We start from the raw sequence: 22,084 nt of genomic DNA, 5'->3' as shown, positions 1-22,084 counted from the left end.
AGTAACTTACCACCTGACTCCCCAAAGCCTGTCCACCATCTACAAGGCACAAGTCAGGAGTGTGATGGAATACTCTCCACTTGCCTGGATGGGTGCAGCTCCAACAACACTCAAGAAGCTTGATACCATCCAGGACAAAGCAGCCCGCTTGATTGGCATCCCCATCCACAAACATTCACTCCCTCCACCACTGACGCACAGTGGCAGCAGTGTGTGCCATCTACAAGATGCACTGCAGCAATGCACCAAGGCTCCTTAGACAGCACCTTCCAAACCCGTAACCTCTACCACCTCGAAGGACAAGAACTGCAGATGCATGGGAACATCACCACCTGCAAGTTCACCTTCAATTCACACATCATCCTGACTTGGAACTATATTGCCGTTCCTTCACTGTCGCTGGGTCAAAATCCTGGAACTCCCTTCCTACCATCACTGTGTACCCACCCCGCATGGACTGCAACGGTTCAAGAAGGCAGCTCACCACCACCTTCTCAAAGGCAATTAGGGATGGGCAATAAATGCTGGCCTGGCCAGCGATGCCCACATCCCATGAATGAATTTAAAAAAAGGGGATCTTGCAGGTGGTGATGTTCCCATGCATCTGCTGCCCTTATCCTTCTAGGTGGTAGAGTTCGCAGGTTTGGAAGGTGCTATCAAAGGAGGCTTGGCGAGTTGCTGCAGTGCATCTTGTAGATGGTACACACTGCTGGCACTGTGCGCCAGTGTCGAGGGCGTGAATGTTTGTGGATGGAGTGCTAATCAAGTGGGCTGCTTTGTCTCGGATGGTGTCGAGCTTCTTGAGTGTTGTTGGAGCTGCACCCATCCAGGCAAATGGAGAGTATTCCCTCACACTCCTGACTTGCGCCTTGTAGATGGTGGACCGGCTTTGTGGAGGTGATTTACTCGCCTTAGAATTTCCAGTCTCTGACCTGCTCTTGTAGCCACAGTATTTATGTGGCCAGTCCAGTTAAGTTCCTGGCCAATCGTGACCCCCAGGATGTTAATGGTAGGGAATTCAGCAATGGCAATGCTGGTAATTTAAATCATTGTTACAACAATGATCACACTTTTCTAGCTGTGAAGTAATTTGGGGTGTCTTGCGACCATGAAAGGCACTGTATAAAAGCAAGTTCTTTCTTTGTTCCATTTTGCATGTAGTGCCTGGAGTTCCATCAGTGAGACCCCACAAAAAGCTTGGTGTATATATAGGGAATGGAAAGTTAAACTAGTGTGCCGTACGTTGGGAATTTGGCGCACAAACAGGTTTCTTTACAAAACTTTCTTATGTTCTTATGTAGGAAACCACTGTTATATCCATCTCTCTGGACTACATTAGATGCTGTCATGTGCAAAGGGAAAAATATCCCATTTCCTAGAACACTGTACTGTTGTCCCATATGTTGGAAGCATGAATGCAAACACGCACTTACAACTTACAGCCAGCTTTCATTAAACCTCTGCTTGTATTAAGTCTCACAGGCCAGTAAACCCATAGTATTGAACTCCCGAGAGCACAAACCTCAGCTTTATCTGAAGTTTCCAGCCTCATTTCATTCAATGTTTTGTTGTCCCTGAAGTCTTCACATTGTAAACTGATGGCTTACCATGCGCTTTGGTAAAATGTTCAGAGAAACAAACTTTTCATTGAAATAAACCAGAAGAGGCAACTTGTCAGATTTGGTATGTCGTTGACACAATGACATGATTGGCACACAGCAGGCACAGTTGGCGATGCTCCAAGCTGCAGGATTCACAGTCAATACAAATTGAATAAGCTGTAATTCCATCAGTGCAAAGTGCATGATGTCCCATTTGGGGAGTGGGGGGGAGGTGGTTTGAATGTGAACATGTAGTCTAACATAATATACAGACAATTGACAGCTGCTGGATGAGTGAAAAATCCTAACTGTCACTATTTAAAATTTACCAGCATCAAAGGAGGAAGGAAGGGAGGGAGGGAGGGAGGGAGGGAGGAAGGAAGGAAGGAAGGAAGGGAGGGAGGAAGGAAGGAAGGGAGGAAGGAAGGAAGGAAGGAAGGGAGGGAGGGAGGGAGGAAGGACGGGAGGGAGGGAGGGAGGAAGGAAGGGAGGGAGGGAGGGAGGAAGGAAGGAGGGAAGGAAGGGAGGGAGGGAGGGAGGGAGGAAGGAAGAAAGGGAGGGAGGAAGGGAGGGAGGAAGGAAGGGAGGAAGGGAGGGAGGAAGGGAGGAAGGAAGGGAGGAAGGAAGGAAGGAAGGAAGGGAGGAAGGGAGGGAGGGAGGAAGGAAGGGAGGGAGGAAGGAAGGAAGGAAGGGAGGGAGGAAGGAAGGAAGGAAGGAAGGGAGGGAGGGAGGGAGGGAGGAAGGAAGGGAGGAAGGAAGGGAGGGAGGAAGGGAGGGAGGGAGGAAGGAAGGGAGGGAGGGAGGAAGGGAGGGAGGAAGGAAGGGAGGGAGGAAGGGAGGAAGGGAGGGAGGAAGGAAGGAGGGAAGGGAGGGAGGAAGGAAGGAAGGAAGGGAGGAAGGAAGGAAGGAAGGAAGGGAGGAAGGAAGGAATGAAGGAAGGGAGGAAGGGAGGAAGGGAGGAAGGAAGGAAGGGAGGAAGGGAGGAAGTGAGGAAGGAAGGAAGGGAGGAAGGAAGGAAGGGAGGAAGGAAGGAAGGAAGAAAGGAAGGAAGGAAGGAAGTTTAAAACTTGTCAAAATTCTTTTGAGGTCTGGTCACTGTTATAATGTATGGAAATCGTGCAGCCAATGGGCTGAATTTGTTGCGGCCATTTAAGTGTGTTTGGTGGCATGGGGGGACAGAGAATCACAGTGGAACCATCCACCTGGAAATCTGGCGTCATTCCGTAGTTTCCCGATTTTGTCAAGAGACGTGGAGATACCATGGTGGTATTGATGACACGACAGGAATCTAATTTAAATTGGTGAAATGCTGTTTACCATGAATTTATACTTAATTATCTCCGATTTAATGACTGGACCATGATTTTGTGAATGGTGTGCGGCACTCACATGCCTTCAGCTTTGTGACTGTTAAAAACTGACGGCGCTGAGGCAAGAGGCCTCACTACCATGACAGGGAGGTATTCTGACCATTGCAGCATAGGAGAAGTGGTGGGGGGAAGGGGATTCTGAAGCCATTGCTGCTCTGCTAACGGAGGGTCTGCAAGGGGGTTATGTGTATTGTGGGGCTCTGCAAGGGTTTAGGTTGTGTGTAAGTGGACATTGGAGGGTATCATAAATGCTGTGTTAATGCATGTGATGGTTCACACTGCTCGAAAAGATGGTGGCCCATCAGTTGGTTTTAGTTCTGAGGTGCATTAGGCATTGTGTCAAGCAAATATTGATACGCATAGTTTCCAAGGCAGGCTTGACTCTCCTTCAGAAGCGATCCGCAGACCCTAGGACACCTGCCATGGATCTTATACGCCCTGTGTTTTTGGATTCCCACAGGTGCAAGGTGTCATAGATTGCATGCACCTGGGCATCAAGGCTCCCACAGACCAGCCAGTCACCTTCATCAACAGGAAGGACTTCCATTCAATCAACGTTCAACTAGTCTGTGCCCACCAAAAGCATTTCCTGCAGGTTTGTGCCCATTTCCCAGGAAGCAGCCACAAAACCTACATACTTCGACAGTCCCTGGTGCCTCAGCTTTTCATTCCACCCATTCACCTTCAGGGACTCTCAGGGACAAGGGCTACCCATTGAAGATATAGTTTCTGATGACTGTGAGGAACCCTTGCAATACAGCGGAGGAGAGGTCCAACACCTGCCATGGCTCCACTCGAGTGACCATCGAGCAGGCCATTAGGCTGCTGAACATGAAGTTCCGCTCTCTCAATCAATCCGGTGGAGTCCTGCAGTATGCCCCAGTGAGGGTCTCACATATCATGGTGGTCTGCTGTGCTCTGCACAATCTACACATTCATGCATGTAGTCTTCCTCAAGACTCATCTTCATGCAAGTAGTCTTCCTCCTCCTTTCCATCTGTGTTCCCTGAATGCTGACCAGCTGCAATGCACACTAGTGTTTGTGGGAGAACATGTGTTAATGAGATCTGCAGTCACATTGCCGTGATAATGAATGATACATTAGCACTGAACTACGGGGTAGGGTGGAAGTCACAATTAAGGCATGTGGAACATGGGTTTCACACAATGATGGCTAATGATTAGCACAAAAGAGCTTTTAATCACATTCCAAATAACATTTGCAGCACCTGTGAATACCCAAATGTGGCTAGGTGATTTTTTTAATATGCTTGTGGGTGCTCCTACGTGGTGCGACCCCTGCAGTAGCAGCTGTGCTGGAGGCAGGCTGCTGATCAGGACACCCCTTGGCCTGAAATGATTTTGGTGGCTATCCTCTGGCTGCCTGAGGCCTGGTGCTGGACACTCCTCAGGTGTTGCAGCTGCTGGAGCTGGGTTCAGTGGCAGAGGGGCTGAGGAGCCAGGTTCACACTTGGAGCGCCCAGATGTGGAGGACAGCCTCTCCTCCTCCCTTTCAAGGCTCACTGTAGCCTCCCTGCTCACCAATGACGGACAGGCTGCTGGAGAAGTCACCAGGCTCCTGGTCCTTCTCTCGCCTTGTCACTATTGCATTGACCTCATGGCCAAGGCGATGGTGTGTGGGTCCTGGCGTATCTGTGGAATGTGGCTCTCCATGTGGGTCGTCAACCTCTCGATGACGGGAGCCATGTGCTCGTACGCCTGGGACATGACAGCAGTCGTGGCATGGATGGACCAGATGTTGCCTTGCCTCTCTCTAAAACTCCACCATGTCCTGTACTGTCATCAGCCTGGGGCTCAGCATGGGCCTGGCCACCACAGTTCTATGGCTGTCAGAGACCTTGGCTGTCTCAGCCTCAGCCAGTTGCTCGGGGACATGTGTGGTGCTCTCACCAGATGTGACCCAGATTCTAATGCCGATCGATTACCCACTGAGGTGAGACTATCTGCACTGGTGGAAGGTGCAGGAGAGTCATGGGACGGTGCATCCTCTGAGTGATCCTCCCCCTCCTCAGAGGTTGACGGATGTCCCTCTGTGGCTGCAATCACCTGCGAACACCGAACTATGTGAGAGAACAGAAATATGTGTGGGTTATGCATGGGGCCACCCTTGGTCTACCCTCTGCCATCCTCTCCACTCTTCCTGGAGGGTTTGAGTGTTACGCCAAACATGTCAGAGGTGGCTCTCCATCATTCATGAGTTTTTTGATGAACAACAATAATCACTCTTGCGCTGGGACTCCAGTCTCCCCGGCAGATATAGCATGTCTGCCCAGTCTCCCCGGCAGATATAGCATGTCTGCCCAGTCTCCCCGGCAGATATAGCATGTCTGCCCAGTCTCCCCAGCAGATATAGCATGTCTGCCCAGTCTCCCCAGCAGATATAGCATGTCTGCCCAGTCTCCCCAGCAGATATAGCATGTCTGCCCAGTCTCCCCGGCAGTTCTAAAGACTCTTCCTCGGCCTGGTTAAGAGGATGAATGTTAGGGACCCCTCCACCTTTCCTGGCCACCTTCTTCCTGTTATGGACTCTCTTCTGCAAGAGGAAGGATGGAGAAATTATAAATTGGCATAATTTTCACCATGACAGTTCTGCTACTATGGGCCCCTCGTCCCCAAATGGAGGATCTGATGTATCTCATGTTAACACACGCTGTCGTGGGATTTACTGGGTGAGCTATGAACGAGGGTGGCATGTGGCCCCGATGCAGCCATACATCTGTCATGATGTTATAACCACTCTGCCACCGTGGTGGTACTGGCAGTCTCACCATGTCATACACCCTGTAGTGACACCCAAACACCAGAAAAGAGCATTGGAATGGAGCACTCACCTTGGCTGAACACAGGAGGTCACTGACCCTCTACTTGCACTGCACCCAGTTGCGTCAGGTGACCCCCACAGCTGTTGACCTCCTCTGTGGTCTCCACCCAGACTTGCTTGGACAGACGGAAGGACCTCTTGCTATCACTGGGGAAGAGAATCTCCACCTTCCCCTTGCAGCCTGGAGGAGAATCAGTTAGGAGGCATCACTGAAGCATGGGGCCACCCTTGGTCTACCCTCTGCCATCCTCTCCACTCTTCCTGGAGGGTTTGAGTGTTGTTGGAAACAGTGCTGTGACTTTTTATACCTCACAGTAAACTGACTTTCTACTGACTGCAAGGCAGGAGTGAATGCAGGGCTAACAGGATTTTAAAGATGGCGCCAGCACGTGATCTGCTGTCAGCTGACACTGTGATCAGTGTCTCGCCTCCCACCCCACCAAGTGATTGGGGATGCTCGGTATCTCCCTTATGCTAAATAGCTGCTTACCATGTAATTGCAGCAGTGCTGCCGCATATGTGACGCATGGGAATGCCGCCCTTTTCTGGGCTCATGCAAAAACCTGCAGCGGGCTCGTTAAGTTCAGTTCAATATATGCACAGCAAGGTCCTACAAACAGCAATGTGATAATGACCAAATAATCTGTTCGGGTGAGGTCAATGGAGGGGAAAGTTTTGGCCAGGACACCAAGAGAAATCCCTGTTCTTTGAATAGTGCCATGGGATATTTTACATCAACCTGAGGGGCAAAAAAGGTTCAAATATCTCATCAAAAAGACAACACCACCAACAGTGCAGCACCCCCTCAGTACTGCACTGGAGGGTCAGATTCGATTATGGGTTCAGTGCTCTAATGTGAATTGAGTAAGGTGTTCTCTTGATGTCCACTTCCAAGGTTAGTGACTGAGACAGAAACTACGTCAACAATCAAGATTAGTTTCAATAGAGGAAAAGGGGTTGAGGGGGTATGGGAACAGAGTGGATAAATGTGATTTGAATTATTTGCCCACTTGGAGGGTAAATGCCAGCATGGACTGGTGAGGCCGAATGCCTGCTTCCGTGTCATGACTTCTATGTATTTCTATGTCCTAGCCAACCTTCATCCTTCAACCAACATCACCATATTCAATACTCTCAGTTGCTGCTTCTGGAACCTTGCTATGTGCAAGTTGGTTGCTGTTTTTTTTATTGATTCATGGGATGTGGGCATCGCTGGCTAGACCAGCATTTATTGCCCATCCTGAATTGCCCTTGAAAAGGTGGTGGTGAACTGCCTTCTTGAACCGTTACAGTCCTTGGGGTGTAGGTACACCCACAGTGCTGTTCGGAACAGAGTTCCAGAATTTTAACCCTGCAACAGTGAAGGAACGGCAATATAGTTCCAAGTCAGGATGGTGTGTGGCTTGGAGGGGAACTTGCAGGTAGTGGTGTTCCCATGCATCTGCTGTCCCTGTCCTTCTAGGTGGTAGAGGTTGCGGATTTGGAAGGTGCTGTTGAAGAAGCCTTGGTGAGTTGCTGCAGTGCTTCTTGTAGATGGTACACACTGCTGCCACTGTGCATCGGTGGTGAAGGGAGTGAATGTTGAAGGTGGTAAATGGAGTTCTGATCAAGTGGGCTGCTTTGTCCTGGATGGCGTTGACCTTCTTGAGAGCTGTTGGAGCTGCACCCGTCCAAGCAAGTGGAGAGTATTCCTGACTTGTACCTTGTAGATGGTGGAGAGGCATTGAGGAGACAGAAGGTGAGTTACTCACTGCGGAATTCCTAGCCTCTAACCTGCTCTTGTAGCCATAGTGTTTATGTAGTTGGTCCAGTTCAGTTTTTGCTCATTGGTAACACCCAGGAAGTTGATAGTTGGGGATTCGGCGAAAGTAATGCCATTTAACATCACAGGGAGATGGTTAGATTCTCTCTTGTTTGAGAGGGTCATTGCCTGGCACTTGTGTGACACGACTGTTACTTGTCATTTATCAGTCCAATCCTGAATGTTGTCTTGCTGCATCTGAACTAATTTACCAATGCTTCACTGGTTATGAAAGGCTTTGGGACATCCTGAGCTATTTCTTTCTTAATGCAGTTTAACTTTAGAAAGTTGAAGGTTATTTACAGTTTTCTCAAATTGTCCCTGACAGTATTATTATCTGACTTGATTTTTGTAACATATATTTCTACCTCCTCTCCCATTAACTGAAGGACTGCATTGAAATCATTTGCTCCTTTTATTTAAAACAACAAAATAATTGTGACTATGTTCATGATGTAGACTTTACTTTGACTTAACAGAAGATGTTCCTGCTATGAGGTCTGAGAAGAAAAATCTGACTCAGAATTGTAACATTTCAACCTCGGGTTCGAACCCTTAAGAAGTGCCCAGGTGTAGCAGTATTTGAATAAAGTCTTCAGGAGAGTGTCAGTATTTGTAGCGGGTTCACCTGGAATGCGTCAGTATTTGTAGGGGGTTCACCTGGAACGTGTCAGTATTTGTAGGGGGTTCACCTGGAATGAGTCAGTATTTGTAGGGGGTTCACCTGGAATGTGTCGGTATTTGTAGGGGGTTCACCTCGAATGAGTCGGTATTTGTAGGGGGGTCACCTGGAATGTGTGAGTATTTGTAGGGGGGGGTCACGTGGAATGTGTCAGTATTTGTAGGGGGGGTCACCTGGAATGTGTAGGTATTTGTATGGGCTGGTCACCTGGAATGTGTCAGTATTTGTAGGGGCTGGTCACCTGGAATGTGTCAGTATTTGTAGGGGCTGGTCACCTGGAATGTGTCAGTATTTGGAGGGGCTGGTCACCTGGAATCTGTCAGTATTTGTATGGGCTGGTCACATGGAATGTGTCAGTATTTGAAGAGGATGGTCACCTGGAATGTGTCAGTATTTGTATGGGCTGGTCACCTGGAATGTGTCAGTATTTGTAGGGGCTGGTCACCTGGAATGTGTCAGTACTTGTAGGGGCTGGTTACCTGGACGGTGTCTGTTTTTGTAGGGGCTGGTCAACTGGAATGTGTCAGTATTTCTCGGGGCTGGTCACCCGGAATGTGTCAGTATTTGTAGGGGCTGGTCACCTGGAATGTGTCAGTATTTGTCGGGGCTGGTCAACTGGAATGTGACAGTATTTGTATGGGCTGGTCACCTGGAATGTGTCAGTATTTGTAGGGGCTGGTCACCTGGAATGTGTCAGTATTTGTAGGGGCTGGTCACCTGGAATGTGTCACTATTTGTAGAGGCTGGTCACCTGGAATGTGTCAGTATTTGTAGGGGCTGGTCACCAGGAATGTGTCAGTATTTGTATGGGCTGGTCACCTGGAATGTGTCACTATTTGTAGAGGCTGGTCACCTGCAATGTGTCAGTATTTGTAGAGGCTGGTCACCTGGGATGTGTCAGTATTTGTAGGGGCTGGTCACCTGGAATGTGTCAGTATTTGTCGGGGCTGGTCACCTGGAATGTGTCAGTATGTGTCGGGGCTGGTCACCTGGAAAGTGTCAGTATTTGAAGAGGATGGTCACCTGGAATGTGTCAGTATTTGTATGGGCTGGTCACCTGGAATGTGTCAGTATTTGTAGGGGCTGGTCACCTGGAATGTGTCAGTACTTGTAGGGGCTGGTCACCTGGAATGTGTCAGTATTGTATGGGCTGGTCACCTGGAATGTGTCAGTATTTGTAGGGGCTGGTCACCTGGAATGTGTCAGTATTTGTATGGGCTGGTCACCTGGAATGTGTCAGTATTTGTATGGGCTGGTCACCTGGAATGTGTCAGTATTTGAAGAGGATGGTCACCTGGAATGAGTCAGTATTTGTAGGGGCTGGTCACCTGGAATGTGTCAGTATTTGTCGGGGCTGGTCACCTGGAATGTGTCAGTATTTGTAGGGGCTGGTCACCTGGAATGTGTCAGTATTTGTAGAGGCTGGTCACCTGGAATGTGTCAGTATTTGTCGGGGCTGGTCACCTGGAATGTGTCAGTATTTGTATGGGCTGGTCACCTGGAATGTGTCAGTATTGTATGGGCTGGTCACCTGGAATGTGTCAGTATTTGTATGGGCTGGTCACCTGGAATGTGTCAGTATTTGAAGAGGATGGTCACCTGGAATGAGTCAGTATTTGTATGGGCTGGTCACCTGGAATGTGTCAGTATTTGTAGGGGCTGGTCACCTGGAATGTGTCAGTATTTGTCGGGACTGGTCACCTGGAATGTGTCAGTATTTGTATGGGCTGGCCACCTGGAATGTGTCAGTATTTGAAGAGGCTGGTCACCTGGAATGTGTCAGTATTTGTAGGGGCTGGTCACCTGGAATGTGTCAGTACGTGTAGGGGCTGGTCACCTGGAAGGTGTCTGTTTTTGTAGGGGCTGGTCAACTGGAATGTGTCAGTATTTCTCGGGGCTGGTCACCCGGAATGTGTCAGTATTTGTAGGGGCTGGTCACCTGGAATGTGTCAGTATTTGTCGGGGCTGGTCAACTGGAATGTGTCAGTATTTGTATGGGCTGGTCACCTGGAATGTGTCAGTATTTGTAGGGGCTAGTCACCTGGAATGTGTCAGTATTTGTAGGGGCTGGTCACCTGGAATGTGTCACTATTTGTAGAGGCTGGTCACCTGGAATGTGTCAGTATTTGTAGAGGCTGGTCACCTGGAATGTGTCACTATTTGTAGAGGCTGGTCACCTGCAATGTGTCAGTATTTGTAGAGGCAGGTCACCTGGAATGTGTCACTATTTGTAGAGGCTGGTCACCTGCAATGTGTCAGTATTTGTAGAGGCTGGTCACCTGGAATGTGTCAGTATTTGTAGGGGCTGGTCACCTGGAATGTGTCAGTATTTGTCGGGGCTGGTCACCTGGAATGTGTCAGTATGTGTCGGGGCTGGTCACCTGGAAAGTGTCAGTATTTGAAGAGGATGGTCACCTGGAATGTGTCAGTATTGTATGGGCTGGTCACCTGGAATGTGTCAGTATTTGTAGGGGCTGGTCACCTGGAATGTGTCAGTATTTGTATGGGCTGGTCACCTGGAATGTGTCAGTACTTGTAGGGGCTGGTCACCTGGAATGTGTCAGTATTTGTAGGGGCTGGTCACCTGGAATGTGTCAGTATTTGTATGGGCTGGTCACCCGGAATGTGTCAGTACTTGTAGGGGCTGGTCACCTGGAATGTGTCAGTACTTGTAGGGGCTGGTCACCTGGAATGTGTCAGTATTGTATGGGCTGGTCACCTGGAATGTGTCAGTATTTGTAGGGGCTGGTCACCTGGAATGTGTCAGTATTTGTATGGGCTGGTCACCTGGAATGTGTCAGTATTTGAAGAGGATGGTCACCTGGAATGTGTCAGTATTTGTATGGGCTGGCCACCTGGAATGTGTCAGTATTTGTAGGGGCTGGTCACCTGGAAGGTGTCTGTTTTTGTAGGGGCTGATCAACTGGAATGTGTCAGTATTTCTCGGGGCTGGTCACCCGGAATGTGTCAGTATTTGTAGGGGCTGGTCACCTGGAATGTGTCAGTATTTGAAGAGGATGGTCACCTGGAATGTTTCAGTATTTGAAGGGGCTGGTCACCTGGAATGTGTCAGTATTTGTATGGGCTGGTCACCTGGAAGGTGTCTGTTTTTGTAGGGGCTGATCAACTGGAATGTGTCAGTATTTCTCGGGGCTGGTCACCCGGAATGTGTCAGTATTTGTACGGGCTGGTCACCTGGAATGTGTCAGTATTTGTAGGGGCTGGTCACCTGGAAAGTGTCAGTATTTGTGTGGGCTGGTCACCTGGAATGTGTCTGTATTTGTTGGGGCTGGTCACCTGAAATGTTTCAGTATTTGTAGGGGCTGGTCACCTGGAAGGTGTCAGTATTTGTAGGGTAAGATCACCTGGACTGTGTCAGCATTTATAGGGGCTGGTCACCTGGAATGTGTCAGTATTTGTAGGGGCTGGTCACCTGGAATGTGTCAGTACTTGTAGGGGCTGGTCACCTGGAATGTGTCAGTACTTGTAGGGTCAGATCACCTGGACTGTGTCAGCATTTATAGGGGCTGGTCACCTGGAATGTGTCAGTATTTGTAGGGGCTGGTCACCTGGAATGTGTCAGTATTTGTAGGGGCTGGTCACCTGGAATGTGTCAGTACTTGTAGGGGCTGGTCACCTGGAATGTGTCAGTATTGTATGGGCTGGTCACCTGGAATGTGTCAGTATTTGTAGGGGCTGGTCACCTGGAATGTGTCAGTATTTGTATGGGCTGGTCACCTGGAATGTGTCAGTATTTGAAGAGGATGGTCACCTGGAATGTGTCAGTATTTGTATGGGCTGGTCACCTGAAATGTGTCAGTATTTGTAGGGGCTGGTCACCTGGAATGTGTCAGTATTTGTCGGGGCTGGTCACCTGGAATGTGTCAGTATTTGTATGGGCTGGTCACCTGGAATGTGTCAGTATTTGAAGAGGCTCCTCACCTGGAATGTGTCAGTATTTGTAGGGGCTGGTCACCTGGAATGTGTCAGTACTTGTAGGGGCTGGTCACCTGGAAGGTGTCTGTTTTTGTAGGGGCTGGTCAACTGGAATGTGTCAGTATTTCTCGGGGCTGGTCACCCGGAATGTGTCAGTATTTGTAGGGGCTGGTCACCTGGAATGTGTCAGTATTTGTCGGGGCTGGTCAACTGGAATGTGTCAGTATTTGTATGGGCTGGTCACCTCGAATGTGTCAGTATTTGTCGGGGCTGGTCAACTGGAATGTCTCAGTATTTCTCGGGGCTGGTCACCTGGAATGCGTCAGTATTTGTAGGGGCTAGTCACCTGGAATGTGTCAGTATTTGTAATGGCTGGTCACCTGGAATGTGTCACTATTTGTAGAGGCTGGTCACCTGGAATGTGTCAGTATTTGTATGGGCTGGTCACCTGGAATGTGTCAGTATTTGAAGAGGATGGTCACCTGGAATGTGTCAGTATTTGTATGGGCTGGTCACCTGGAATGTGTCAGTATTTGTAGGGGCTGGTCACCTGGAATGTGTCAGTATTTGTAGGGGCTGGTCACATGGAATGTGTCAGTATTTGTATGGGCTGGTCACCTGGAATGTGTCAGTATTTGTAGGGGCTGGTCACATGGAATGTGTCAGTATTTGTATGGGCTGGTCACCTGGAATGTGTCAGTATTTGAAGAGGATGGTCACCTGGAATGTGTCAGTATTGTATGGGCTGGTCACCTGGAATGTGTCAGTATTTGTATGGGCTGGTCACCTGGAATGTGTCAGTATTTGAAGAGGATGGTCACCTGGAATGTGTCAGTATTTGTAGGGGCTGGTCACATGGAATGTGTCAGTATTTGTATGGGCTGGTCACCTGGAATGTGTCAGTATTTGAAGAGGATGGTCACCTGGAATGTGTCAGTATTTGTATGGGCTGGTCACCTGGAATGTGTCAGTATTTGTAGGGGCTGGTCACATGGAATGTGTCAGTATTTGAAGAGGATGGTCACCTGGAATGTGTCAGTATTTGTAATGGCTGGTCACCTGGAATGTTTCAGTATTTGAAGGGGCTGGTCACCTGGCATATGTCAGTACTTGGAGGGGCTGGTCACCTGGAAGGTGTCTGTTTTTGTAGGGGCTGGTCAACTGGAATGTGTCAGTATTTCTCGGGGCTGGTCACCCGGAATGTGTCAGTATTTGAAGAGGATGGTCACCTGGAATGTGTCAGTATTTGTAGGGGCTGGTCACCTGGAATGTGTCAGTATTTGTAGGGGCTGGTCACCTGGAATGTGTCACTATTTGTAGAGGCTGGTCACCTGCAATGTGTCAGTATTTGTAGAGGCTGGTCACCTGGAATGTGTCAGTATTTGTAGGGGCTGGTCACCTGGAATGTGTCAGTATTTGTAGGGGCTGGTCACCTGGAATGTGTCAGTATTTGTAGGGGCTGGTCACCTGGAATGTGTCACTATTTGTAGAGGCTGGTCACCTGCAATGTGTCAGTATTTGTAGAGGCTGGTCACCTGGAATGTGTCAGTATTTGTAGGGGCTGGTCACCTGGAATGTGTCAGTATTTGTCGGGGCTGGTCACCTGGAATGTGTCAGTATGTGTCGGGGCTGGTCACCTGGAAAGTGTCAGTATTTGAAGAGGATGGTCACCTGGAATGTGTCAGTATTTGTATGGGCTGGTCACCTGGAATGTGTCAGTATTTGTAGGGGCTGGTCACCTGGAATGTGTCAGTACTTGTAGGGGCTGGTCACCTGGAATGTGTCAGTATTGTATGGGCTGGTCACCTGGAATGTGTCAGTATTTGTATGGGCTGGTCACCTGGAATGTGTCAGTATTTGAAGAGGATGGTCACCTGGAATGTGTCAGTATTTGTATGGGCTGGCCACCTGGAATGTGTCAGTATTTGTAGGGGCTGGTCACCTGGAAGGTGTCTGTTTTTGTAGGGGCTGATCAACTGGAATGTGTCAGTATTTCTCGGGGCTGGTCACCCGGAATGTGTCAGTATTTGTAGGGGCTGGTCACCTGGAATGTGTCAGTATTTGAAGGGGCTGGTCACCTGGAATGTGTCAGTACTCGTAGGGGCTGGTCACCTGGAATGTGTCAGTATTGTATGGGCTGGTCACCTGGAATGTGTCAGTATTTGTAGGGGCTGGTCACCTGGAATGTGTCAGTACTTGTAGGGTAAGATCACCTGGACTGTGTCAGCATTTATAGGGGCTGGTCACCTGGAATGTGTCAGTATTTGTAGGGGCTGGTCACCTGGAATGTGTCAGTACTTGTAGGGGCTGGTCACCTGGAATGTGTCAGTACTTGTAGGGTCAGATCACCTGGACTGTGTCAGCATTTATAGGGGCTGGTCACCTGGAATGTGTCAGTATTTGTAGGGGCTGGTCACCTGGAATGTGTCAGTATTTGTAGGGGCTGGTCACCTGGAATGTGTCAGTACTTGTAGGGGCTGGTCACCTGGAATGTGTCAGTATTGTATGGGCTGGTCACCTGGAATGTGTCAGTATTTGTAGGGGCTGGTCACCTGGAATGTGTCAGTATTTGTATGGGCTGGTCACCTGGAATGTGTCAGTATTTGAAGAGGATGGTCACCTGGAATGTGTCAGTATTTGTATGGGCTGGTCACCTGAAATGTGTCAGTATTTGTAGGGGCTGGTCACCTGGAATGTGTCAGTATTTGTCGGGGCTGGTCACCTGGAATGTGTCAGTATTTGTATGGGCTGGTCACCTGGAATGTGTCAGTATTTGAAGAGGCTCCTCACCTGGAATGTGTCAGTATTTGTAGGGGCTGGTCACCTGGAATGTGTCAGTACTTGTAGGGGCTGGTCACCTGGAAGGTGTCTGTTTTTGTAGGGGCTGGTCAACTGGAATGTGTCAGTATTTCTCGGGGCTGGTCACCCGGAATGTGTCAGTATTTGTAGGGGCTGGTCACCTGGAATGTGTCAGTATTTGTCGGGGCTGGTCAACTGGAATGTGTCAGTATTTGTATGGGCTGGTCACCTCGAATGTGTCAGTATTTGTCGGGGCTGGTCAACTGGAATGTCTCAGTATTTCTCGGGGCTGGTCACCTGGAATGCGTCAGTATTTGTAGGGGCTAGTCACCTGGAATGTGTCAGTATTTGTAATGGCTGGTCACCTGGAATGTGTCACTATTTGTAGAGGCTGGTCACCTGGAATGTGTCAGTATTTGTATGGGCTGGTCACCTGGAATGTGTCAGTATTTGAAGAGGATGGTCACCTGGAATGTGTCAGTATTTGTATGGGCTGGTCACCTGGAATGTGTCAGTATTTGTAGGGGCTGGTCACCTGGAATGTGTCAGTATTTGTAGGGGCTGGTCACATGGAATGTGTCAGTATTTGTATGGGCTGGTCACCTGGAATGTGTCAGTATTTGTAGGGGCTGGTCACATGGAATGTGTCAGTATTTGTATGGGCTGGTCACCTGGAATGTGTCAGTATTTGAAGAGGATGGTCACCTGGAATGTGTCAGTATTGTATGGGCTGGTCACCTGGAATGTGTCAGTATTTGTATGGGCTGGTCACCTGGAATGTGTCAGTATTTGAAGAGGATGGTCACCTGGAATGTGTCAGTATTTGTAGGGGCTGGTCACATGGAATGTGTCAGTATTTGTATGGGCTGGTCACCTGGAATGTGTCAGTATTTGAAGAGGATGGTCACCTGGAATGTGTCAGTATTTGTATGGGCTGGTCACCTGGAATGTGTCAGTATTTGTAGGGGCTGGTCACATGGAATGTGTCAGTATTTGAAGAGGATGGTCACCTGGAATGTGTCAGTATTTGTAATGGCTGGTCACCTGGAATGTTTCAGTATTTGAAGGGGCTGGTCACCTGGCATATGTCAGTACTTGGAGGGGCTGGTCACCTGGAAGGTGTCTGTTTTTGTAGGGGCTGGTCAACTGGAATGTGTCAGTATTTCTCGGGGCTGGTCACCCGGAATGTGTCAGTATTTGAAGAGGATGGTCACCTGGAATGTGTCAGTATTTGTAGGGGCTGGTCACCTGGAATGTGTCAGTATTTGTAGGGGCTGGTCACCTGGAATGTGTCACTATTTGTAGAGGCTGGTCACCTGCAATGTGTCAGTATTTGTAGAGGCTGGTCACCTGGAATGTGTCAGTATTTGTAGGGGCTGGTCACCTGGAATGTGTCAGTATTTGTAGGGGCTGGTCACCTGGAATGTGTCAGTATTTGTAGGGGCTGGTCACCTGGAATGTGTCACTATTTGTAGAGGCTGGTCACCTGCAATGTGTCAGTATTTGTAGAGGCTGGTCACCTGGAATGTGTCAGTATTTGTAGGGGCTGGTCACCTGGAATGTGTCAGTATTTGTCGGGGCTGGTCACCTGGAATGTGTCAGTATGTGTCGGGGCTGGTCACCTGGAAAGTGTCAGTATTTGAAGAGGATGGTCACCTGGAATGTGTCAGTATTTGTATGGGCTGGTCACCTGGAATGTGTCAGTATTTGTAGGGGCTGGTCACCTGGAATGTGTCAGTACTTGTAGGGGCTGGTCACCTGGAATGTGTCAGTATTGTATGGGCTGGTCACCTGGAATGTGTCAGTATTTGTATGGGCTGGTCACCTGGAATGTGTCAGTATTTGAAGAGGATGGTCACCTGGAATGTGTCAGTATTTGTATGGGCTGGCCACCTGGAATGTGTCAGTATTTGTAGGGGCTGGTCACCTGGAAGGTGTCTGTTTTTGTAGGGGCTGATCAACTGGAATGTGTCAGTATTTCTCGGGGCTGGTCACCCGGAATGTGTCAGTATTTGTAGGGGCTGGTCACCTGGAATGTGTCAGTATTTGAAGGGGCTGGTCACCTGGAATGTGTCAGTACTCGTAGGGGCTGGTCACCTGGAATGTGTCAGTATTGTATGGGCTGGTCACCTGGAATGTGTCAGTATTTGTAGGGGCTGGTCACCTGGAATGTGTCAGTACTTGTAGGGTAAGATCACCTGGACTGTGTCAGCATTTATAGGGGCTGGTCACCTGGAATGTGTCAGTATTGTATGGGCTGGTCACCTGGAATGTGTCAGTATTTGTAGGGGCTGGTCACCTGGAATGTGTCAGTATTGTATGGGCTGGTCACCTGGAATGTGTCAGTATTTGTACGGGCTGGTCACCTGCAATGTGTCAATATTTGTAGGGGCTGGTCACCTGGAATGTGTCAGTATTTGTAGGGGCTGGTCACCTGGAATGTGTCAGTATTTGTAGGGGCTGGTCACCTGGAATGTGTCAGTACTTGTAGGGGCTGGTCACCTGGAATGTGTCAGTATTGTATGGGCTGGTCACCTGGAATGTGTCAGTATTTGTAGGGGCTGGTCACCTGGAATGTGTCAGTATTTGTATGGGCTGGTCACCTGGAATGTGTCAGTATTTGAAGAGGATGGTCACCTGGAATGTGTCAGTATTTGTATGGGCTGGTCACCTGGAATGTGTCAGTATTTGTAGGGGCTGGTCACCTGGAATCTGTCAGTATTTGTCGGGGCTGGTCACCTGGAATGTGTCAGTATTTGTATGGGCTGGTCACCTGGAATGTGTCAGTATTTGAAGAGGCTCCTCACCTGGAATGTGTCAGTATTTGTAGGGGCTGGTCACCTGGAATGTGTCAGTACTTGTAGGGGCTGGTCACCTGGAAGGTGTCTGTTTTTGTAGGGGCTGGTCAACTGGAATGTGTCAGTATTTCTCGGGGCTGGTCACCCGGAATGTGTCAGTATTTGTAGGGGCTGGTCACCTGGAATGTGTCAGTATTTGTCGGGGCTGGTCAACTGGAATGTGTCAGTATTTGTATGGGCTGGTCACCTCGAATGTGTCAGTATTTGTCGGGGCTGGTCAACTGGAATGTGTCAGTATTTCTCGGGGCTGGTCACCTGGAATGCGTCAGTATTTGTAGGGGCTAGTCACCTGGAATGTGTCAGTATTTGTAGGGGCTGGTCACCTGGAATGTGTCACTATTTTTAGAGGCTGGTCACCTGGAATGTGTCAGTATTTGTATGGGCTGGTCACCTGGAATGTGTCAGTATTTGAAGAGGATGGTCACCTGGAATGTGTCAGTATTTGTATGGGCTGGTCACCTGGAATGTGTCAGTATTTGTAGGGGCTGGTCACCTGGAATGTGTCAGTATTTGTAGGGGCTGGTCACCTGGAATGTGTCACTATTTGTATGGGCTGGTCACCTGGAATGTGTCAGTATTTGTATGGGCTGGTCACATGGAATGTGTCAGTATTTGAAGAGGATGGTCACCTGGAATGTGTCAGTATTTGTAATGGCTGGTCACCTGGAATGTTTCAGTATTTGAAGGGGCTGGTCACCTGGCATATGTCAGTACTTGGAGGGGCTGGTCACCTGGAAGGTGTCTGTTTTTGTAGGGGCTGGTCAACTGGAATGTGTCAGTATTTCTCGGGGCTGGTCACCCGGAATGTGTCAGTATTTGAAGAGGATGGTCACCTGGAATGTGTCAGTATTTGTATGGGCTGGTCACCTGGAATGTGTCAGTATTTGTAGGGGCTGGTCACCTGGAATGTGTCAGTATTTGTAGGGGCTGGTCACCTGGAATGTGTCACTATTTGTATGGGCTGGTCACCTGGAATGTGTCAGTATTTGTTGGGGCTGGTCAACTGGATAGTGTCAGTACTTGTAGGGGCTGGTCACCTGGAATGTGTCAGTATTTGTATGGGCTGGTCACCTGGAATGTGTCAGTATTTGTAGGGGCTGGTCACCTGGAATGTGTCAGTACTTGTAGGGGCTGGTCACCTGGAATGTGTCAGTATTTGTAGGGGCTGGTCACCTGGAATGTGTCAGTATTTGTAGGGGCTGGTCACCTGGAATGTGTCAGTATTTGTCGGGGCTGGTCACCTGGAATGTGTCAGTATGTGTAGGGGCTGGTCACCTGGAAAGTGTCAGTATTTGTAGGGGCTGGTCACCTGGAATGTGTCAGTATTTGTAGGGGCTGGTCACCTGGAATGTGTCACTATTTGTATGGGCTGGTCACCTGGAATGTGTCAGTATTTGTAGGGGCTGGTCACCTGGAATGTGTCACTATTTGTATGGGCTGGTCACCTGGAATGTGTCAGTATTTGTAGGGGCTGGTCAACTGGATAGTGTCAGTAATTGTAGGGGCTGGTCACCTGGAATGTGTCAGTATTTGTAGGGGCTGGTCACCTGGAATTTGTCAGTATTTGTAGGGGCTGGTCACCTGGAATGTGTCAGTACTTGTAGGGGCTGGTCACCTGGAATGTGTCAGTATTTGTAGGGGCTGGTCACCTGGAATGTGTCAGTATTTGTAGGGGCTGGTCACCTGGAATGTGTCAGTATTTGTCGGGGCTGGTCACCTGGAATGTGTCAGTATGTGTAGGGGCTGGTCACCTGGAATGTGTCAGTATTTGTAGGGGCTGGTCACCTGGAATGTGTCAGTATTTGTCGGGGCTGGTCACCTGGAATGTGTCAGTATGTGTAGGGGCTGGTCACCTGGAATGTGTCAGTATTTGTATGGGCTGGTCACCTGGAATGTGTCAGTATTTGTAGGGGCTGGTCACCTGGAATGTGTCAGTACTTGTAGGGGCTGGTCACCTGGAATGTGTCAGTATTGTATGGGCTGGTCACCTGGAATGTGTCAGTATTTGTAGGGGCTGGTCACCTGGAATGTGTCAGTATTTGTATGGGCTGGTCACCTGGAATGTGTCAGTATTTGAAGAGGATGGTCACCTGGAATGTGTCAGTATTTGTATGGGCTGGTCACCTGGAATGTGTCAGTATTTGTAGGGGCTGGTCACCTGGAATGTGTCAGTATTTGTCGGGACTGGTCACCTGGAATGTGTCAGTATTTGTATGGGCTGGTCACCTGGAATATGTCAGTATTTGAAGAGGCTGGTCACCTGGAATGTGTCAGTATTTGTAGGGGCTGGTCACCTGGAATGTGTCAGTATTTGTATGGGCTGGTCACCTGGAATGTGTCAGTATTTGTAGGGGCTAGTCACCTGGAATGTGTCAGTATTTGTAGGGGCTGGTCACCTGGAATGTGTCACTATTTGTAGAGGCTGGTCACCTGGAATGTGTCAGTATTTGTAGGGGCTGGTCACCTGGAATGTGTCAGTATTTGTAGGGGCTGGTCACCTGGAATGTGTCACTATTTGTAGAGGCTGGTCACCTGGAATGTGTCACTATTTGTAGAGGCTGGTCACCTGGAATGTGTCAGTATTTGTAGGGGCTGGTCACCTGGAATGTGTCAGTATTTGTCGGGGCTGGTCACCTGGAATGTGTCAGTATTTGTAGAGGCTGGTCACCTGGAATGTGTCAGTATTTGTAGGGGCTGGTCACCTGGAATGTGTCAGTATTTGTCGGGGCTGGTCACCTGGAATGTGTCAGTATGTGTCGGGGCTGGTCACCTGGAAAGTGTCAGTATTTGAAGAGGATGGTCACCTGGAATGTGTCAGTATTTGTATGGGCTGGTCACCTGGAATGTGTCAGTATTTGTAGGGGCTGGTCACCTGGAATGTGTCAGTACTTGTAGGGGCTGGTCACCTGGAATGTGTCAGTATTGTATGGGCTGGTCACCTGGAATGTGTCAGTATTTGTAGGGGCTGGTCACCTGGAATGTGTCAGTATTTGTATGGGCTGGTCACCTGGAATGTGTCAGTATTTGAAGAGGATGGTCACCTGGAATGTGTCAGTATTTGTATGGGCTGGTCACCTGGAATGTGTCAGTATTTGTAGGGGCTGGTCACCTGGAATGTGTCAGTACTTGTAGGGGCTGGTCACCTGGAATGTGTCAGTATTGTATGGGCTGGTCACCTGGAATGTGTCAGTATTTGTCGGGGCTGGTCAACTGGAATGTGTCAGTATTTCTCGGGGCTGGTCACCTGGAATGCGTCAGTATTTGTAGGGGCTAGTCACCTGGAATGTGTCAGTATTTGTAGGGGCTGGTCACCTGGAATGTGTCACTATTTTTAGAGGCTGGTCACCTGGAATGTGTCAGTATTTGTATGGGCTGGTCACCTGGAATGTGTCAGTATTTGAAGAGGATGGTCACCTGGAATGTGTCAGTATTTGTATGGGCTGGTCACCTGGAATGTGTCAGTATTTGTAGGGGCTGGTCACCTGGAATGTGTCAGTATTTGTATGGGCTGGTCACATGGAATGTGTCAGTATTTGAAGAGGATGGTCACCTGGAATGTGTCAGTATTTGTAATGGCTGGTCACCTGGAATGTTTCAGTATTTGAAGGGGCTGGTCACCTGGCATATGTCAGTACTTGGAGGGGCTGGTCACCTGGAAGGTGTCTGTTTTTGTAGGGGCTGGTCAACTGGAATGTGTCAGTATTTCTCGGGGCTGGTCACCCGGAATGTGTCAGTATTTGAAGAGGATGGTCACCTGGAATGTGTCAGTATTTGTATGGGCTGGTCACCTGGAATGTGTCAGTATTTGTAGGGGCTGGTCACCTGGAATGTGTCAGTATTTGTAGGGGCTGGTCACCTGGAATGTGTCACTATTTGTATGGGCTGGTCACCTGGAATGTGTCAGTATTTGTTGGGGCTGGTCAACTGGATAGTGTCAGTACTTGTAGGGGCTGGTCACCTGGAATGTGTCAGTATTTGTATGGGCTGGTCACCTGGAATGTGTCAGTATTTGTAGGGGCTGGTCACCTGGAATGTGTCAGTACTTGTAGGGGCTGGTCACCTGGAATGTGTCAGTATTTGTAGGGGCTGGTCACCTGGAATGTGTCAGTATTTGTAGGGGCTGGTCACCTGGAATGTGTCAGTATTTGTCGGGGCTGGTCACCTGGAATGTGTCAGTATGTGTAGGGGCTGGTCA

This window comes from Heterodontus francisci, chromosome 38 (assembly GCF_036365525.1).
Source record: "Heterodontus francisci isolate sHetFra1 chromosome 38, sHetFra1.hap1, whole genome shotgun sequence".
Classification (NCBI taxonomy): domain Eukaryota; kingdom Metazoa; phylum Chordata; class Chondrichthyes; order Heterodontiformes; family Heterodontidae; genus Heterodontus; species Heterodontus francisci.
Note: the sequence above shows the minus strand (reverse complement) of the source record.